Below are 20534 nucleotides of genomic sequence, written 5' to 3' on the forward strand. Positions count from 1 at the left end.
ACAAGGGCAAACAGGGTAAAGAGAGCGCAGAGGCAGCGCACAGGTAGCAAAACGGGGCCCAAGTTACTAGCAGGGAAGTCAAACAATAATCAGGTGCCTCCTCCAAGAAGAGGCAGCCTGATATTCCCAGTCCTTAACCCCCATAGGCTGGATGGGACTTCCGGGTCAGGGCATGTTGGATCCACAAGAAGCCAGTGACGTGCATGGCCACGTCCTATGCTGACCCGGGGGGCACGCATGGGTGCCGGGATCTCGCCGTCAACCGTGAGCCTGGAAGTGTAGGGGAAGCGCGGAGGACTGGGCAGCAGCGGTAACAAAATGGCAAAAAAACCTAGCAAAATGACATTGATAAATCTACACAGCTCTCCTGCTCTCGACCAGTTAGCATTCCCAGCATGGTTGGCATGTTGGAAGGTAAGTATTTATTTTTTCAAAAGTCAGAGAAATCCACAGGTTGTAACTGGTAAAAAGGCACCAAATTTATGTTCTGATCAGAAAGTTGGTAAATTGGAACCATTAAAGGGGATCTGTCGGCAGGTTTTTGCAATCAAATCAGAAAGCAGCATGATGTGTGCACTGAAGCCCTGATGACAGCGATGTGTCAATTGTTCAGCAGCTTCTCATACTTGCAATACAATGTTTTATCATAAGGAGATTATCATTAGAGGACTAGTTGTCACGTGCAAGACAGTCCAGCTAATCTGTGTATCCCAGCTCTCACCCACTGATTGGCAGCTTCCTGTGTACACTGTATGTACAAGTCAATCAGATGTGTGGGTGGCAGACCACTACTATACATAGTAGAATAGGCCTTTGCTATTTGCACCTTTTTCAGTGGTTGAGTGCTGTACTCAACCTCGGTGATCAACATTGAACATGATTGTGTGAACTTTTCTTATTTGCATAGTTTACGAGTTGTAGTTTTGCAACTACTGTATAACAACAGCTAGTAGCTCACCACTATACAAGGTACAATAGTTCTTGCTATTTGCAACTTTTCATAGTTTGACAGTAGTATTTTTCTGCAAAATCTGTACAACCGCAGCTCTGAGACCACTACCATACGTAGTAGCTTGACTTTTCTTATTGGCACAGGCTGGGAGCTGTAGTTTTGTATCAGCTGGAATTAGATTGTTAAACTTTGACTTCTGCTGGGATTTTTTTGTTTTTATAATTTTATAATTTATGTAAATTGTTATTTATAAAAAAATGAATATTCATGTTTTTCCAGCAGTAACTCTGCACTTTAATTTTGCATCTGATTAGTCATTGTCTGGATGGGCTGCAAACAATGCATCACCGGCACAATGAGATTACTTCCAAAATCCGATTAATGACCATATCAATCAAATTAAATCACATTTGCAAAAACTTTTTCATCCTTTTTCTTGTCTCCACAATTAATGCATGCAGGGAGATGCCCCCCATTTCCCCCAGAATGCCACCTCGATACAATCATCATAACACTATATGTACGTGCTGGTGTGAAATGAGCGCAACTGAAATCTATCCCACCGTGCCCCCTTCCTCCCGTCATTTCTGCATTCCTTGGGAACCTCGTAATTAATTCAGGAGAAAATTAATTACTGTCGGATTATGCAACAATAGGATGCTTTAGAATTGAAGAGGCCCAGGACGCACCAGATCTGAGGACCTCTTATCCTCTTTAAAGCTACGTTAACCCATTCAGCACTCTAAACGCTATCGTTAATTGGTGCTATGGACACTAGGACGGAGCTGTAACTAGAAAACGGAGCAACCTGTTATCCCGTGCTCCGTAGGTGAATTTGACATGCGATATATGGCCCGACAGCTAATCTATGATATTGTGAGAGAGTAAGCCTCGATTTATCCCTGCGGCGTGGTGCATGTCCTGCTCTGTGTCCCTTCCGCCTTCTCCGCATACCCCCCTAATCGCATGTATGGTCTGTGCCGGATTATCCTTTTCTATATGGCTAAGACCAATTAGGCAGCACCAAAGAGGCTATAAAACTAAGTGGCAGGATGACGGTCACCATGTCCTACCGTACAGACCTAGCGTCATGCTGGTCCTGATGAGAGTCCACAAAGTGAACAAAAGTTCCCAAAAAGGGTTAATTGAAATATTTGCAGTGTTTACTCAACACCCCCCAACACTCCATTTTCTCCATTTTCCCATGTCTGTCGCTTGCCGACCTATGAATTAGTTACCATGGTGACTGTGTACCCCCCACTCCCCCTTTTCTTCCTCAACCCCAAAGAACTGGAAAAAAAAAGTTCTCGAGGACTCATTTTAGCAGAAATAATTCTCACCCCCTGGAGCCTGGCGTCCAATCAGGGAGGCAGAATGTGATGTCATATCATTCCTCTGTTACCAGCCCCACTCTCACTGAAATGTCAATGTGTAGTGGGTGCATGGAAGCCGGGGGACTTGGAAATGCACAATCTATGTGTTGCCTCATTTGGCTGACTGTGCATTACTAAGCAGCAGTGAGAGAAGTGAGAGATGAAGGATGGAGTCTGCTGCAGCGTAAGGGATAGCACTTAAAGGGACATTTTACTGGATTTTTTAAATTTAAACTGAGTGTATCCTTCAATTGCCTCTGGTCCACCAATTGTGAAACAGTTTTTCTTTTTCTTCTGTGCCCTTCCATTCCAAAGTTAAGCCCCCCCGGAAATAAAAATGCAGATTTTTATCTTCAACTGACGCGACCATGTTTTGATTGGTCAGTGTCACAGTATATAAAGAAAACACCCACAGAGTCCTGTGGTACACACCCAATTGCTTAAAGGGAAAATTAGCATCTTTATTTCCTGGGGCATAACTTTGTACAGACTGGCCCAGAAGAAAAAGAAAAACTGTGCAAGAATCAGTGGAGAAGTGGTTACTGGAAGAGGTTCTTAGATTACATTAAAGAGACTTGTAAGCATTTTTTTGTTATGGAATCTGAGGGCACCATAATGTAGGGATAAAGACCCTAATTCCAGGGATGTGTCATTTACTTGACTCTTTCTGTTTTTTTAATACAATCACAGTTTTCTTTGCTGCAAATCTAGCAGAGCTCAAATGCTGAGATTGGTATAACCCCGCCTACAAAACTCAATAGCAGCTTTCTGTTAACAGTGTACATAGAAAGCAGCCAATCAGTGTTGGAGTACAGTTAGACCAGGAGGCACAAGACACTTAGGCTGTGTGCACACGCTGCGGATTAGGTGCGGATTCATCCGCGCGGATTTTGTAAAATCCGCAGGTGAAACCGTAGGTCAAAAGACCTGCGGTTTTACCTGCGGATTGCTCTGCGGTTTTGCCCTGCGGTTTTTCATCTCCTCAATGGAGGAGATGGCAAACCGCAGGGGAATCCGCAGAAAGAATTGACATGTCAATTCTTTCTGCGGATTGAAAACCGCAGATAATCCGCGTGGAAAATTCCGCACCGTCTGCACTGCGGTTTTTGATTCCCATAGGGAATCATGGTACTGTACACCGCAGCAAAAACTGCTGCGGGTCCGCAGCGGCCAAAACCGCTGCGGAACCGCAGCAAAATCCGCAGCGTGTGCACACAGCCTTAGTCCTCTAGTGATAATCTCCTGCTGATGCAATACTGATTTTACGAAAACAGCAGCACACAACCTAGTAAGTGACGCATCACTGGAATCAGAATATCTGTCCCTACATCATACTGTGCTCAGATTACATAACAAAAACCTGCTGACAGAATCCCTTTAAGAGCACAGTCACACAGCCGTATAACTCAGAGGAGGAGCCCAATGCAATGCTCGGACTGGCTGTATTCCTATGCAGCTTTTACACTTGAGTCGGGAACGCCAATGGCCAGTCCAAGCACTGCGTTATAATCATCGGCTGAGTTATACGGCCATCTGACCGCGCTAGCACTTGTGTCTAGAATATACTGTATATAATGGGGCAGATACTTCAATGTTTCATTAGAAAAATCCTAAAAACTGTTGCCAGTATAGTCTTCCATATTCTGCCCCCACCATTGATTGGCAGCATTTTGTGTACACTGTGTATAGGCAGAAAGCTGCAAATCAGTGGTTGGGGTGGGATTAAATAGAGCTCTGTATTCAGAGAACTGGTCGATCTGTAGCAGATCAAAAAGGAATTTTATCAAATTCGACTAAACAGCCCAGTAAATGACACATGGTTGGAATCAGTGTCTCTGCCCCTACATTATGCTGCTCTCAGATGTGGTAGCAAAATCCTTTTGTCCTGTCTGCCAATTCTGTCAATGTGATCCTACATTTACTGCACAGTCAATAATATTAAAGGCAGTGGGAAGAGACTATATTGTCAGATGTCTGAGGGGAAAAGAGACTCATTGTGACCAAAGCCCACCCACCCACCCACCCCTGTATCAGAACAGCCAGTGGAAATGGATTTCTGCCCTGCTTGTCATGAAAGTAGCAAAGCCTATGCAATGCATGGCAGTACAATTATTTTTCTGAAAGGAAAGTAATAAGGGATTGTATTGTTAGTTTCCAGAAGGAGAAGAAGACTGATTTTGTCTAGAGCCCACCTCTAAAAGCAGAACAGCTAGGCTAGTGTATAACTATATAATCCTCTGCTTGACACGGAATCGGCATATCACCTGCAATAGCATGTCAGTATAGTTGAGAGGCTTTCTTCTGCACAGCAAGTAAGGAGTAGCTATATTTTCAGCTACCAGAGAGAGAAGGATACTGATTCTGGTTCAAAAATGAACATTGTGCAGTGTAGTTTATCCTGATCCTCCTGTTTCAAGCCTCTCGCTCTCCTCGGCTGTTCTGTAACATTATAGTATTATTTCAAGTGACAGAATATTGTTTCTGGTGTTTGTATGTAACACTGTGTTATTATTTTTGTCTTTACAGGAATAGAAGACCTCACTTTCCAACCAAACATGATCTGCAGGTATGTGGGAATTTAATGAGCTCATTGTATAAACATGGTAAGAAGTGAAGGTAACCTCGCTGAAAACACCTGCCGATGGCAGCTCCGTAACTGTATGTATACAAGTATGGGTGGATGTTTGAGAAGCAGACAGGTCATCAATATTAGATTGAAGAGGTCTGACTACCATCACCCACACACCACCACCACCATCCACAATCAGCTGCAATGCAGAAGTACATTGTGCAGTGGCTGAGTGTGGTACTATATGGAAGATAGATTGCAGTACCATTAATGGCCACTACACAATGTATGGAGCTGGTCGGCTGACGCCTAACACCTTCACCGATCAGATGATTGAAGGATAAGGTATCAATATTAAAGAAAATGTGTCAGCAGAAATCAGTTTTTTTCATGTTCCATGTTTTGGGGATTTTTATTGTAATGTTTTTATTTTCATATCAAAATCTTTTAAAAAAATAAGAATCTTGCAATTTTCACACTGGCTACTGGGGCTTTTTATGGACTCTAACTTCCTACTGTTTCAGGAAATTTACATGTAGATTAGCAGCAAATTCACACATACATTAACAGCTATGACCAGACAATGACCTGTTTTATATTAAAGTCTTTAATGAGTGTGTGCAAAGGTCATTCTGGAGGGAGAGCAAGGGACAAGGGAGCTGTTATATCGCCTATTGTGATTGGTGGATCCTGTGTTATCAGCTGTGTATAGAGGAGTTGCTTGGCACTGTAATCCTGCCTCTGATGATAATGAGTCTGCTGAAAACTCTTCCTGAAATTACAGGAAGTATGAGTCTAAAACAGTCCCAGTGGCCAAAGTGAAAATTGCAGGATTACGAATTTTGATTTAATTAGATATCGCCATATAAAAATAAAAACATTGCGAAATTCATTTTCTGATGGCACATTTCTTTTAAAGTCCCTGAAAAACCCTTCAAGGCCCCGTATAAATGATAACACATAATACATTTATCCAGATTGCTCTATTTAATTTCTGCAAGATCTCATTTATTTTAAAAGCTGTACCATGACAATAAAGGACCCCCAAATAACTATAATGGGTAGAACAAGCTGCAAATAGGCTGGAAAACATATTTTCAGAAAGGTGCAAAGTGTGGACAAGGCCGTATAGAGCGTGTATGGAAGCAGTACCCAGGCAGTCAGCATTTCTGTATCGTGTCAGGGACTTTAGTACTCGAACCGGAGAGCGCTCGGGATGAATGGGTGCTGGCCTCGACCACACTCATTCATATTCATCTGAGGATTTGGGGAAGGCGAGGACGGAAGCATATCTCCGAGAAAGAGAGGGCAAGTACAAGGTTTCATGCTGAGAACCTGTAGTTCAGAGGAAATTGGAGGAATCGTTTCTTTCTATACAGTGGAAAAAAACAATGAGAGGTTTGTGAAGAAGGAAATCCCCCTATAGATGCAATGTGACCACCATGGGGCTCGCTGAATCTATATACATGTATGCTACCAAACGATATGGAGAAAAGTATTGGGTCTCGCCAAGTGCTGAGGCGTAGACGGCATAAAAGACGCCAACACCCTGCTGACTCCATAACTGCAAAGCCCAAAGAGGAATTCCCATCATATAGAAGATAACTTACCGATCGCATGGGGGTCCGACCTCCTGGACTCCCACTGATCCTGAAAACCAGTGCTCTGAAGAGCCCCGTGTAAATGGAGCTGTGGTCGATCATGTGCATTACCCCTTCATTCACTCCTATGGGAGTGTCGAAGACCAGCCAAGTCCTGCGTTTGGCTAACTCCAGCGTTCACATCAAGAATGAAGCAGCAGTGCACACGATCGACACCATTTCCGTTCAGACGGGTGGTTCTCGCGATTCGTTAGTACCTATCCCTCTGATAAAGGGATATCATTAAGTTTGGAAGTTATACCCTACCATCAGCAAAAAAGCACAAAAAGTGCACCCCCACCAGGATCTTCATGTCATTGTTGTCCTCCGCTGATCATTGCCTTACATCACCAAGCGCAATGCCGCCCATCAGATGGAGTGTTGTAAAGCATGTCCTTATATACTGATTATCGATCACAGTACCTGTAACTGTGTATGGAAAAATTGCACTTCTACTTAATTAATGGTGAGTCCTTTTGGTTTCTCTTGGAGTCCATGGCCTCTTTTTCCAAATTCGGCACAAAACCAGACAAATGGTAAATTATTCACATCATTGCAGTTAATAAAAAAGAAAAAAAATTGGCGAATTGATGTTCTCATAGAGGACGAGTAAAAAATTCTCTGAGAAAAAGCTTAATGTATCTTGAGCAGAGCCTATTTTGACTGATATTCTGCCTTCCACAGGAAAGATGAGCATTTAGGACGTCCAAGATGTGAAAACTGAAGATGTGGTTCACGTCTAATATCTAAGAAAGAGGCCTTTTTATTAATGAAATCGTGTTCTTCCTACTTTCCGAATAAAATGGACTCGCAGTAGAAAAAGGCTAGAGGGATGAGGCCAAAAAGCTGCAGATTTGACCTACAAATCTGTCTCATCCTGTGGAGTTTTCCTGCACTGATTTCGACCCGTGGTGCAAATTTTAAAATCCGCAACAGTCAAACCGTTTAGATGCCGCTATCGATCATGACAGTGACATTTAGGAGGTTAGGAAGAGAGCATTGCCCCATGTCTGTCACGTTAGCACACTTATGGGCGCCACAGAGAAGGGATGATTATACAAATATTATATATATATATATATATATATATATATATATTAGTCTGCAATATTGCAGGTATTGTATAGGTGATCAAGCGATCACAGGGTCAAGTGGTCCGCCAGAACTAATAAAAAGTGTAAAAAATAAATAAATAATGTTTTTAGTAAGTGTTTAAATCATCCCTTTTCTTGTACTTCAAATAGCAAAATCTAACACATTTGGTATCGCCCCCTGTGTAGCGGTCCACACAAATAAAATATAAAAAAAGTTTCATCTATGAAAAAAAAATTAAAATGGCAGAAATGGAATAAATGAGACCAAAATTATAGCAATAAAAATTAAAGCTCACCGCATAATAAAACAACTCTGAAAAAAAAGTTATGGTTCTCAGAATATAGCAAGTAAAACCATTTTTCAACTGCAGTGTGTTTGGCATCGCACTACTGATCCATTGATCAAATACATCAAGTCATTATTACTGTAAAATGGACGATAGAAGAACAAAACTGCAAAATTGTTGTAAGGATAATGTAAGATATGACTTCTCCGGAACATTTCAGAATCTTCCATTCTCTACACTACAGATGAGACTTTTGCCTGTCAGCCCCTGTGACCCCCCCTTCCTCCCCCACAGCTCACACACACCAGTGTAAATTCTCTGCTTGCCACTTGGTGTAATCTGAGATTCCAGTGAGGATTCTCCCTCCCCCTCCCCTCAGCTCACACACAAAGCCAGGAAAGGATTTCTTTTGTTTGAAACACCATGTGCTTGGATAAGTATGGGAAATATTAACCCCTTCATGACCCAGCCTATTTTGACCTTAATGATCTGGCCATTTTTTGCAATTCTGACCAGTGTCCCTTTATGAGGTAATAACTCTGGAACGCTTCAACGCATCCTAGCGATTCTAAGATTGTTTTTTCGTGACACATTGGGCTTCATGTTAGTGGTAAATTTAGGTCAATAATTTTTGCATTTATTTGAGAAAAAATCAGAAATTTGGCGAAAATTTTGAAAACTTCGCAATTTTCAAATTTTGAATTTTTATTCTGTTAAACTAGAGAGTTATGTGACACAAAATAATAAGGGTTAAAAGTTGACCAGCGATTTCTCATTTTTACAACAAAATTTACAAAACCATTTTTTTTAGGGACCATCTCACATTTGAAGTCACTTTGAGGGGTCTATACGGCAAAAAATACCCAAAAGTGACACCATTCTAAAAACTGCACCCCTCAAGCTACTCAAAACTACATTCTAGAAGATTATTAACCCTTCAGGTGCTTCACAGGAACTAAAGCAACGTGGAAAGAAAAAATGGACATTTTAATTTTTCCAACACAAATTTTCTTTTAGCATCATTTTTTTCATTTTCACATGGGCAACAGGATAAAATGGATCCTAAAATTTGTTGGGAAATTTCTCTTGAGTACACCGATACCTCATATGTGGTCATAAACCACTGTTTCGGCGCACGGCAGGGCTCAGAAGGGAAGGAGCACATTTGACTTTTTGAATGGAAAATATGCTGGAATATTTAGCGCTTGCCATGTCACGTTTGGAGAGTCACTGTGCGCCTAAACACTGGAGCTTCCCCACAAGTGACACCATTTTGGAAACTAGACCCCCCCAAGGAACTTATCTAGATGCATAGTGATCACTTTGAACCCCCAGGTGCTTCACAAATTGATCCGTAAAAAAAAAGGACTTTTTTTTCACAAAAATTATCTTTTAACCTCAGTTTTTTAATTTTCACATGGGCAACAGGAAAAATGGATCCTAAAATTTGTTGGGCAATTTCTCTTGAGCACACCAATACCTCATATGTGGTCATAAACCACTGTTTGGGCGCACGGCAGGGTCCGGAAGGGAAGGAGCACCATTTGACTTTTTGAATGGAAAATTAGCTCCAATCGTTATTGGATACCGTGTCTCGTTTGGAGAGCCCCTGTGTACCTAAACATTGGAGCTCCCCCACAAGTGACACCATTTTGGAAACTAGACCCCTTAAGGAACTTATCTAGATGTGTAGTGAGCACTTTGAACCCCCAAGTGCTTCACAAAAGTTTATAACGTAGAGCAGTGAAAATAAAAAATCATTTTTTTCCTCAAAAATGATTTCTTAGCACGCTATTTTTTATTTTCACAAGGGTAAAAGGAGAAATTGGACCACAAAAGATGTTGTCCAGTTTGTCCTGAGTACGCTGGTACCCCATATGTGGGGGGAACCACTGTTTGGGCGCACAGCAGGGCTCAGAAGGGAAAGAGCACCATTTGACTTTTTGAAATTAAAATTAGCTCCAATTGTTAGCGGACACCATGTCGTGTTTGGAGATCCCCTGTGTGCCTAAACTTTGGAGCTCCCCCACAAATGACCCCATTTTGGAAACTAGACCCCCTAAGGAACTTATCTAGATGCATAGTGAGCACTTTGAACCCCCAGGTGCTTCACAGAAGTTTATAACGCAGAGCCATGAAAATAAAAAATATTTTTTTTTCTAAAAAAATATTTTTTAGTCCGCAATTTTTTATTTTAACAAGGGTAACAGGAGAAATTGGACCCCAAAAGCTGTTGTACAGTTTGTCCTGAGTACGCTGGTACCCCATATGTGGGGGGGAACCACTGTTTGGGCACATGTCAGTGCTCGGAAGGGAAGTAGTGACATTTTGAAATGCTGACTTTGATGGCAAGATCTGCAGGCGTCATGTTACATTTGCAGAGCCCTTGTGTGCCTAAACAGTAGAAACCCCCCACATGTGTCCTCATTTTGGAAACTAGACCCCCCAAGGAACTTAACTAGATGTGTGGTAAGCACCTTGAACTCCCAAGTGCTTCACAGAAGTTTATAACGCAGAGCCGTGAAAATAAAAAATCATTTTTTTTCCTCAAAAAAAATTATTTTTAGCCCGCAATTTTTTTTTCACATGGGTAACAGGATAAATTGGACCCCAAAAGTTGTTGTCCAGTTTGTCCTGAGTACGCTGATACACCATATGTGGGGGATGACCACTGTTTGGGCACACGTCAGGGCTCGGAAGTGAAGTAGTGACATTTTGAAGTGCTAACTTTGATGGAATGGTCTGCGGGCATCATGTTACATTTGCAGAGCCCCTGATGTACCTAAACAGTGGAATCCCCCCACAAGTGACCCCATTTTGGAAACTAGACCCCATAAGGAACTTATCTAGATGTGTGGTGAGCACCTTGAACCTCCAAGTGCTTCACAGAAGATTATAACGCAGAGCCATGAAAATAAAAAATCATGTTTTTTCCTAAAAAAATATTTTTTAGTCCGCAATTTTTTATTTTAACAAGGGTAACAGGAGAAATTGGACCCCAAAAGTTGTTGTACAGTTTGTCCTGAGTACACTGGTACCCCATATGTGGGGGGAACTACTGTTTGGGCACACGTCGGTGCTCGGAAGGGAAGTAGTGACATTTTGAAATGCTGACTTTGATGGCAAGGTCTGCGGGCGTCATGTTACATTTGCAGAGCCCCTGTGTGCCTAAACAGTAGAAACCCCCCACATGTGACCTCATTTTGGAAACTAGACCCCCCCAAGGAACTTAACTAGATGTGTGGTAAGCACCTTGAACCCCCAAGTGCTTCACAGAAGTTTATAACGCAGAGCCGTAAAAATAAAAAATCATTTTTTTCCCTCAAAAAAATTATTTTTAGCCCGCAATTTTTTTGTTCACATGGGTAACAGGATAAATTGGACCCCAAAAGTTGTTGTCCAGTTTGTCCTGAGTACGCTGATACCTCATATGTGGGGGATGACCACTGTTTGGGCACAAGTCAGGACTCGGAAGTGAAGTAGTGACATTTTGAAATGCTGACATTGATGGAATGGTCTGCGGGCATCATGTTACATTTGCAGAGCCCCTGTGTGCCTAAACAGTAGAAACCCCCCACAAGTGACCACATTTTGGAAACTAGACCCCATAAGGAACTTATCTAGATGTGTGGTGAGCACCTTGAACCTCCAAGTGCTTCACAGAAGATTATAACGCAGAGCCATGAAAATAAAAAATCATTTTTTTTCCTCAAAAAATGATTTTTTAGCTCGCAATTTTTTATTTTCACAAGGGTAACAGGAGAAATTGGACCACAAAGGTTGTTGTCCAGTTTGTCCTGAGTACGTTGGCACCCCATGTGGGGGGGAACCATTGTTTGGGCACACGTCAAGGCTCGGAATCGAAGTAGTGGCGTTTTGAAATGCAGACTTTGATGGAATAGTCTGCGGTCGTCATTACGTTTGCAGAGCCCCTGATGTGCCTAAACAGTGGAAACCCCCCACAAGTGACCCCATTTTGGAAACTAGACCTTCCAAGGAACTTATGTAGATGTGTTGTGAGCACTTTGAACCCCCAAGTGCTTCACAGAAGTTTATAATGCAGAGACGTGAAGATGAAAAAATCATTTTTTTCCACAAAAATAATTTTTTAGCCCCCAATTTTTTATTTTCCCAAGGGTAACAGGAGAAATTAGTCCCCAAACGTTGTTGTGCAATTTTTCCTGAGTACGCTGATACCCCATATGTTGGGGTAAACCACTGTTTGGGCACACGTCGGGGCTTGGAAGGGAGGGAGCACCGTTTAACTTTTTGAACGCAAAATTTGCTGGAATAAATGGTGGCTCCATGTCGCGTTTGGAGACCCCCTGATGTGCCTAAACAGTGGAAACCCATCAATTCTAACTTCAACCCTAACCCCAACACACCTCTAACCACAGCCCTAACCCCAACACATCCCTAACCCTAATCCCAACCCTAACCATAACCCTAACCCCAACACACCCCTAATCCTAATCCCAACCCTAACCACAACCCTAACCCTAATTCCAACCCTAACCCTAATTCTAACCTAATTCCAGCCATAACCCTAATTCCAGCCCTAACCCTAATTCCACCCTAACCCTAATTCCAGCCCTAACCCAAATTCCACCCTAACCCTAATTCCACCCTAACCCTAATTCCAACCCTAACCCTAATTCCAACCCTAACCCCAACCCTAACCATAACCCTCTTTCCAACCCTAACTCTAACCCTAATGGAAACATAAAAATAAAAATATTTTCTTTATTTTATTAGTTGTGCCTACCTATGGGGGTGATAATCGGGGGTTTATTTACTTTTTATTTCATTTTGATCACTGTGAGAGTGATCAAAATGAAAGAATGGAATCTGCAGCCGGCAGATTCGGGCGGGCGCACTGCGCATGCGCCCGCCATTTTCCAAGATGGCGGCGCCCATAAGCCGGACCTGCGGGACACCGGGAGCGACAGGGGGACTCAGAAGGTACTGGGGGGTGAGGGGGGATCCGTGGGAATGGAAGGGGGGGCAGATGATGACAGCGGCGGCAGATTGCCACTGTCATTCAGTGGCGGGGGGCCATCGCCGGTGGGAGGGGTCAAATCGGTGCCTCCAGCCATGTCCGATGCTACTGCAGCATCGGCCATGGCTGGATTGTAATATTTCATCAATTTTCATTGATGAATTATTGCTATCGCTCTGATTGGCTGTTTCACTTTTAACAGCCAATCAGAGCGATCCTAACCACGTAGGTGCAAAGCCTCCCCCCTAGGCTTAACTGCATGTTGTCCTGTATCTGCGGGTCGGGTGACATTTCAATGACCCCGGTCACCCGACCCGTAGGAACGCTATTTATAGCATGACGCCTACGGGGGCGTCATGGGTCATTTGGGCATGACTTTTCATGACGCCTACGTAGGCGTCATGGGTCGTGAAGGGGTTAAAGAGGCCGGATATCGGAAACAATAAGCAACAGGGAGATGAAAACTACATATTTGTAACATGCACCTATCGGGCTTCACTACAGTGGTTCTTGCTAAATCTTAGTATCGACAGAACCAGAGAAACTGAGTTCTCCTATACAGAGGGGAATAAACAGCTAGTGTTTGATGTAATTGGAAAGCTAATTTCAAGAGAAGCTGAATGATGTGTCTGGGGATACGCTGCTAGGTTCTTAAGTCCAGTTATATAGCCGAGAAGGTTCCAGAACCAAAAGTATACCTTAGAGAAAAGGGGCCGACCCCGGTAACTCAGCCCCTTTTATGATGTCATGACCCAGAACTATAGAGTACACTCACTCAGTTGGGAGGTCATTCAAGCTAGAGATTCCATCCCAAAAGGAACTCAGATGAGTGGAGACATTTGGCTCCGCCTTCTCACCACATGGTTAGCCTAAGACCATCTAAGCAAGTGTAAGTGTTGATTTCTGCTTTTAAACGTGTTTATTTTATATTTGCATTGTACATATCTAATGTCTCAACTTTGTAAGATCTGTTTACCTCTGTAACACTGCCCGTCTTTTGGGAATAAATTATAACTTTATTAGTCTGTCTCCATGCTCTAGAAACGAATTTACATGCCTTTAAGATAATTACGCTACTAATTTGGGGGTTTGCTATGGACCCTCTTAATTAACTCATTGATTAAGAGAATCGTAGCTGGTGGCAGCGAAGTGTGATCTGGCTGGGTGGGCTAGCTGGTAGTGATGGAAAGTGGTTTCATAAGCCGATTGTGTGGCTGCGGCCAAAGCATTTATAATTCCCTCACTGCAGTGGCCTAATCGCCAGTGCACAACAAGCAGCCCGGTCGGCAACCAATTATCCTAGGTGTAGTTCCCTGACTGACCTGAGGATAAAGGGGGGTGCCGGAGAGCTGCAAGCTCCAAAGTGGAACTGGGAAAGTGGGATATCCATAAATCCCGACAGCTTTTAACATATTGTGGCAGGATAAGCAAAATAACCCCCCCTGCTGTAAATTGTTAGGGCAAGACTAGATGGCTGTTTTTTTAACACAGCGTTGGGATAACGAAGATAAGCCCCCCTGTGCCTGTGATAGCCGTGTGTCGGCATTGCGTCACGTCCCTCCGTCCGTGACATACCGGTGTCAGCGGCGGGATCATGACATATTGGTGGCAGCGGTGGGATGATTATAGAGCATTAGTGATCTGGTTTGAGCAATCATTCCTCTCACTAAAAAACTGCACGGTTCCTGCGGGAATCCTGCATCATAGGTCTTGGAGAACAGACTCAGTGTTTACTAGTCCTGACACAATTGTGTGTACTAGTGAGTAATTGTTTGTACTAGCGAGTATCCCCTCCCTTCTCTTCGTTTTTCTATTCTATCTTTTATTTGGCAACCATGGCGGCAAAAGGAGAATGCTGGTACACACAGCAGAAAAAGGAAATTCTTGCTGGAGTATGCATGTACCGAGGCATTGACGCCACAAACAAAACCAGAGACCAACTGATCGCGGCACTGGTGCAGCTGGACAGTGCCCAGAGCCTAGCGGGCGCAGAACCCGGCCCCAGCAGAGATGGCGCTGCAGCTGAGGTCAAACCACCGAATGCTGGCTCCACATGCAACCAGAGCGGGTTGGACCCCTATCTGCAAATGGCCCTGCAACAGATCTCCACTGACGATACGGACAGGCGCCTACAGCTGATCTGGGAAGCTCAAGAGAGAGCTGAGCGCCAAGCAGAGGCTCAGAGAGACCATGAACTGGAGCTGCTCCGACAAGGGGTGATGCCCTCAGCAGCCCAGAGCCGTGAGCCCAACAGCGCTCAGAGTCTGAAGCCCCGGCCAGAGTATTTTCCCGTGATGGAGAAGGAAGGGGACCTGGACATTTTTCTGCGGGCTTTTGAGAAATCCTGCAGACAGTACCAGCTGCCTAGAGGACAATGGGCAAGATATTTGACCCCAGGGCTAAAAGGCAAAGTCCTGGAGGCGTTTGTTTCTCTCCGGCCAGAAGAAGATGACTATGATGCCATCAAGCAGGCCCTGATCGCCAAATACCGGCTGACACCTGAGGTATACCGAAAGAAGTTCCGGAACCTCCAACTTGGCCCACACAATAGCTATAGCGATGTGGTGCAAGGACTCAGGACCATGGACTGTCAGTTGATTCCTTTGAGCTGCTAAGGGACTTGATGATCAAAGACCAGTTCCTGCATCTTTCCCCAGCTGAGGTCCGACAGTTCATCCTGGACTGAGAACCAATGAATGCGGACAAAGCCGTGCAGATCGCTGACAACTATGAGGCCAACCAGAAGCCAGAGACACGGAGGCCAGTCACCGCCAGCTGGAGAGGGGGTAAGCCTGAAACCAACCCCAGTGCCCCTGGCAGCCATCCCTCCAGAGGCCCTGTCCCACCAGGCCTACTACTGACAGTCGCAAGTGTTTCATCTGCAGTCCGACTGGTCATATCAGTGCCACCTGTCCAGAAAGGCAGAAGAACCCCCCTAGTCAAGGCCTCTGGGTCCAACACCTCTGTTCTTTTGGTGGGAGGTGTGGTTGGGAGGATTGATGACAACGTGCAGCACGTCCGGATGGGGGCCCGTCTTGCTACAGGCTACATAGCCACTGTCACATGCAGTTAGAGTGCCCAGATCGCAGGTAGCGCCCTGCCTTCTGGACCCTCTTCCACTACAGGAGAGACTGAACCAGAGGTGAACCCAGAGCAGGTTCCAGAGGGTCCCAGTGAGGAAGGAATCCTGACGTCACTTCTGGCTGCCTCCAGCCAGGAGTTCCAGGCTGCTCTGCACTCAGATGTGAGTCTTGAGAAATTGAGACACCTCGCCGAGATGCCCACCTCCGGGACTGATAAGGAGAGGGTGTTCTGGGAATGAGAAAGGTTGTACTGGGAGTCAGTACCCAGAGAATCCCAAAAGGAGGGAAAGACAGCTGGTCATCCCATATCTGTTCAGAACTGAGTTGTTGCGGATTGCCCATGAGAGTCCACTCGCTGGACACTTGGGGGTCAGCAAAACTAAGGCACGGCTACCTCAACACTTCTATTGGCCCAAGATGGGGACAAATGTAACAAACTACTTCCGCTCCTGTACCACCTGTCAAAGAGTGGGTAAGGGGGGCCTGCTCTTAAGGCTCCCCTTATCCCTTTGCCAGTGATAGAGGAGCCTTTCCAGAGAATCGCGGTGGACATTGTGGGGCCGCACGCCATCCCCAGCAGCTCTGGAAAGCAATACATTCTCACAGTGGTAGACTACGCTACCCGGTACCCAGAGGCAGTAGCTCTGTCTTCAACCAGGGCGGATAAGGTGGCTGATGAGCTGGTGACCATCTTTTCAAGGGTAGGATTTCCCAGGGAGATGCTTACCGATCAAGGGACCCAATTTATGGAGGCTCTCTGTGAGAAAATGCAGGTGAAGCACATGGTATCGAGTGCGTATCACCCACAGACCAATGGTTTGTGTTAACGCTTCAATGGTACCCTCAAACAGATGCTCCGCATGCTGGTTGAGACCCATGGGCGCGACTGGGAGGGGTACCTCCCACACCTGCTATTCGCTTACAGAGAAGTTCCGCAGGCCTCGACGGGGTTCTCCCCCTTTGAGCTCATGTATGGCAGGTGAGTCCGGGGAACCCTTGGGTTGATAAGAGAATCCTGGGAAGATAAGCCAAACCCCTTTGAAGCGTCCATCGTGGATTATGTCATGCGCTTTCGTGACAAGATGCAGACCTTGACACAGTTGATGCATGATAACATGGTGCAGGCTCAGGCTGACCAGAAGCTCTGGTACGACCAGAACGCCCGGGAGCTGACCTACCAGGTGGGTCAAAAGGTGTGGGTGCTGGTCCCCGTTCCAATGGATAAGCTTCAGGCAGCCTGGGAAGGCCCATACGTCATCCACCAACAGCTCAACCCGGTCACCTACGTGGTCACGCTTGACCACACACGGGGTAGGCACAAGGCCTTTCACGTCAACATGATGAAGGCTCATTATGAACGTTAAGCCTGCGTCCTACCGGTCTGCAACCTGCCCGAGGATGGGGAGGAAGATCCCCTCCTGGACATGCTGGCCCAAGCCAAGGCCGGTGGGTCCATTGAGGACTTGGAGATAAGTGCTTTGCCCCAGCGGTCGCAGTTGTTGAACACCCTGGAACCCTTCCGGGCTGTGTTCTCCAACCGACCTGGGAGGACAGAGTTAGCGGTTCATGAGGTGGACACCGGGAATCATGCCCAACTGCGGCGAAAACCTTATCAGATCTCCAAGGAGGTGCAACAGGTCATGCACCAAAAGATCAATGAGATGTTACAGATGGGGATGATTCGATGATCCAAGAGTGCTTGGGCCTCACCTGTAGTTCTTGTGCCTAAAAAGGATCGGACCGCCTGGCTCTGCGTGGACTACAGGGGGCTCAATGCCATGACAACCTCTGATGCACACCCGATGCCGCGCATCGAGGATCTGCTTGAGCGGCTGGCAAATGCAAAATACCTATCCATCATGGATTTGAGTCGGGCATACTGGCAGATTCCCCTGAGCCCTGCGTTGCAGAAGAGATTGAAAAATGCCCCTGCCACTTTCCAGCGGATGGTCAACCACCTGCTTCAGGGACTGGTGGAGTACGCCATGGCGTACCTGGATGGCATTGCCGTCTTCATTTCCACCAGGGAGGAACACCTTCAGCATCTCCAGGAGGTGCTCAAGTGTATTCACTGGGCAGGTCTGACCATCAAGCCCGAAAAGTGCCAAATGGGCATGAGTGAGGTCCACTACCTGGGGCACCAGGTAGGCGGGGGTTCCATGAGTCCAGAACCAGAGAAAGTGGACGCAATCATGTCCTGTCCCACCCCCAGGACCAAGAAACAGTTGAAGTCCTTCTTGGGCACTGCAGGGTACTATAGGCGGTTCATACAGGACTATAGCGCCCTTGCAAACCCTTGACAGACCTCACCAAGCACAGGCTACCCCAAACAGTTAATTGGACGGCCGGCTGTGAGGCGGCCTTCCAAGCTTTGAAAACAGCCCTGTGCAACTCTCCAGTGTTGAAAGCAGTCAACAGCAGTCGCCCATTCCTGGTACTGACCAATGCCAGTGGGTTTGGCCTTGGTGCTGTGCTCAGCCAGGTTGACTTGGGGAACCAAGAGCACCCCGTGTTGTACCTGAGCTGTACCACACAAAGCCAGGAAAGGATTTCTGTTGTGATTGGGTCACCGAGGAGGAAAGCAAGACCAAGCTAAGCCACAGAAAACCAGAGGTTGGTAACTAAGCAGATTGCAGACCCCTGATCCTATCCACACAACTAACAGTAGCCGTGGAGCGTACCTGCGATGATTCTAGACGCCTCGACACAGCCGGAGAACTAAATAAGCCTAAAGCAAGAAAGGGGAAATCTAAACTGCCCCAGAGCAGACCCCCAAAGGAATAGATAGCCCCCAAACATATATTGTCGGTGAGACAAGATGAAAACACAAACGCAGGTTGGAAAATAGGCTGAGCAAACGATGGGGCCCAAACTAACTAGACAGGACAGGAAAGGAAAGACACTGTCTGCAATCACGCAAAAAACCTTGCAAAAAATGCCCAACACGTCTGATAGAAAAAATACTGAAGTCACTAGACTTCGCCCACTATATCAGCACTCTGGTATATTCTGAAAGCAGAGCAAAGAGAGGCCAATGTAAGAAGGGACAAAAACAAACTGGCACAAACAGTAACATAAGGATGAAAATTCAGCACAGCCCCAGCTGGGGCTGCCTGACCACAAAACTGAAATAGACAAAACCAAATCAAATGTGAACAATAGCAAAAGAACACTTAGCATGCAGGGACTGAGCTGGAAACTAAGACCTCAGGAGGCAGGAAAAAATCACCAGCAGGGATAGAGGGAGTTGGCTGTCTTAAATCCAGTCAGAAACTCCCAATGTCCAATCGTCCTCCTCATTATCAGGTGGCAGGCCTCTGTTAATTAGATCAGCTCCGTTACCTCCTGTAACCACCAGAGGGAGCCCGGAAAGAGAAATTGCGACCCCTCTGTCAATATAACCATCTCCACTACCTTCACCAGTAACTGACTACTGTCATATGTCTTACTGCAAGGTATTTCTGCACATTTGTCATTCTGTGCCTTCTGTTTGTGTTTCAGCTAGTGGGTGGTGTGAACAGTGTCCGACTGACTTGTTCACATTTTTGCATGTCATGTGTGTTTTTAATCCAGTTTTTTTCGTGCTTATGCATGATTTGAGAGACCCCACCCCTCTTTTGTGTGACATGCAGATAAGGAGCTGTCTTTCACCACGTGCCCATACTAGAAAGCACCTGTCTTAATCCTGTTCATTTAGACACTGTTCATATGTTCAGGTTTTAAATACATTAGATAGGGACTGCTTCAATAGGGGTTACTTTGACAAGGTGGAGCAGCTTGGTATACATTTTTTTGCAAAAAAAGTATTGACTAAATACCCTGTACTTGTTGTTATCTCTTTATGAGCACTTGCTGACTACTGTCATATGTCTTACTGCAAGGTATTTCTGCACATTTGTCATTCTGTGCCTTCTGTTTGTTTCAGCTAGTGGGTGGTGTGAACAGTGTCCGACCGACTTGTTCACATTTGTGCATGTCACATGTGTTTTTAATCCAGTAACCAGAGGTAGGCCAGAAAGTGAATTCACAACAGATCTCTTTTGTTTGAAGCACCATGTGCTTGGATAAGTATGGGAAATATTAAAGAGGCCGGATCTCGGAAACAATACGCAACAGAGAGATGAAAACTACATATTGGTAGCATGCACTGATCGGGCTTCACTACAGTGGTTCTTGCTAAATCCTAGTATTGACAGAACCAGAGAAACGGAGTTCCCCTATACAGAGGGGAATAAACAGCTAGTATTTGATGTAATTGGAAAGCTAATTTCAAGAGTAGATGAATGATGTGTTTGGGGATACCCTGCTAGATTCTCAAGCCGTTATATAGCCGAGAAGGTTCCAGAACCAAAAGTATAACTTAGAGAAAAGGGTCCGACCCAGGTAACTCAGCCCCTTTTAGGATGTCATGACCCAGAACTATAGAGTACACTCACTCAGTAGGGAGATCATTCGAGCTGGAGAGGACAGGTTGGTGACCACCATCTTGGTGAGCGAAGGAGCTAACAGGAATGCCTGGAGCATCTTGCTGACTGCG

Source organism: Dendrobates tinctorius, unplaced genomic scaffold (genome assembly GCF_039654945.1).
Source record: "Dendrobates tinctorius isolate UK_male_01 unplaced genomic scaffold, ASM3965494v1 ptg000014l, whole genome shotgun sequence".
Lineage (NCBI taxonomy): Eukaryota > Metazoa > Chordata > Amphibia > Anura > Dendrobatidae > Dendrobates > Dendrobates tinctorius.